A 1,979-nucleotide genomic window follows, 5' to 3' on the forward strand; every position below is an offset into this window, starting at 1 on the left:
AAATGATGTAGATGGAAGTATTCTAAAATGCAAAATAAAATTGGGGTGGGGGACGTCATCAGAAGGTGTGGCCCTCCAGTAACGACCCCCTCCCCAAAAACCTACATGTGTGGCCGAGTGATGGAGCAGGCAGAGGGAGGATTTCGGGGATGGGGAGCAAAGGACTGGGGTGCCCGCTGCACTCCCAGGGAGCCAGCTCCCCCGCTGACTCCAATAGGCACCCCCGTTCCCCGAGAGCCCCCCCAGAGAAGGGGGCCCCACCAGTTTCATGTTTTCTGTTTTATGTAAGCATCAAACAACAACTTAGAAGGATCTCTACCTTTTTTTTTTTAACACAAGCATTTTTTTTTGTTTTGTATGAACTTTAAGTTCCTAAATTTACAGCAGCTTGAGAAACTAAAGTAAACGCTTAGCAGCTCTCAATCAACCTCTATAGCAGGAGTCTTCAACGTTTTCCAGGCCAAGGACCCCAAACTGATGGCGATGGAGCGGGGACCCCCAAATTATTATTAGTATGAAAATAGCGTTCTATCAAACTGGTCCTATAGTCACTCTATTACAGATGGAGTAATGTAACTAAAGTAATCCCTCCCTGGGATTATTAAAGCATTTCTTATTCCTCATTGATGGGACAGGTGTTGTGAATGAAACGGTGCCCAGCTTGAAAGAGCTCCTGTGTGTCGCTGAATGTTTGCATTGATGACTGAAAGACATCTTCTGCCTCCATTTATCTGTTTACTACAGTCTGTTGAATTCATGTTATTGTGGATTTAAAGACATTTCAATTAGTAGAAAAAATTGCTGCGGGAAAATATAAAAAACAGTTTAGTCAACCAAAACTTTCACGACCCCCATGCAGTACCTCTGTGGACCCCTAGGGGTCGCGGACCCCCTGTTGCAGAGCTCAGGTGTCTCTAAGGTGTGGCTGGTCTCTCAGCAGGTGGAAATGTTGCCTCTTTGGAAGGCAGTGATGCACATGTGGCTCCTGGCAGGTATATTAATGAAAAACAAGCTGCGGTGACTGAGCAGAGCTTTAAAAGAACGAGCTGGTAGAAGCTTACAATAATTATTTAAAATAATAAATTAGCTAAAAAGAGTCAAATGATGAGTCTGTTTAAAAAGGATGAACTCTATGAACAGCATCCCGGTCTGCTGCCGCTCAGCTGATGGAGAACAGCTGGGTGTCCGGGTGAGAGGTGACGTCACCTCAAAACTAAATCAGAAAAAAAGCAACACAGCAACCCAAGCTAAATCTTACAAGAAAAGTAAATAACTTCAAAATATAAAAAGCAAAACCTAATCAGGAAAATAAGACAAGAAATTAACTTCAAAGGGATAAAAAAGAGCAGCCACATTAAGCTGCAGTCTGACCACTGTAGTTAACCCTGTAGATTCAGCTGTCCTGCTCAACATCTCCTGAGCTGCAGATCAGGCTCCTGCCACAGATGAGTGGGACTCTGGAGAGGTAAGGTTAGTCTGAGGGGGGTTGGTTTGGGTTCCTGGGGGATGAAGGGGGGGTAGCATGGATCTGATTCAGCGGGCTTTGCAGGCCGCACCCCAGAGGTCAACATTTGTTATCAAATGATTTCTTTTTGTTGTAGATGTGTTTCTGTTTCTGGGATCATGAGCCTTTAGGACCCAGTTTGTTCCAAGCTGCAGTTTTTAAACAGCTGCACTGAGAATAATCTGTTATCCTTTGCTTTGTTTCTCCAGGATGTTTTTCTGGTGCCTCTTTGTTGCCATGGTTTGCCGTCATTTGCAAACTCTCCTTTTATGGAGACACGTCATGGTGAGGATCTCTGCTCTAAAATTGTGTTTTCTGTCATTCCAACATTGACCCAGGAGCAGATTTAGGAAACCTGGGGCCCTAGGCAAAGACAGGCAGGGGGCCCTCTGAATTGAGGAGACAACACATAGAACAGACCCATTCTACAGATAGAGAAATGTTAATAGAATTGACATCCATCATCTGTTCTAGG

Source organism: Cyprinodon variegatus, unplaced genomic scaffold (genome assembly GCF_000732505.1).
Source record: "Cyprinodon variegatus isolate N-32 unplaced genomic scaffold, C_variegatus-1.0 Scaffold269, whole genome shotgun sequence".
In the NCBI taxonomy this organism is placed as follows: domain Eukaryota; kingdom Metazoa; phylum Chordata; class Actinopteri; order Cyprinodontiformes; family Cyprinodontidae; genus Cyprinodon; species Cyprinodon variegatus.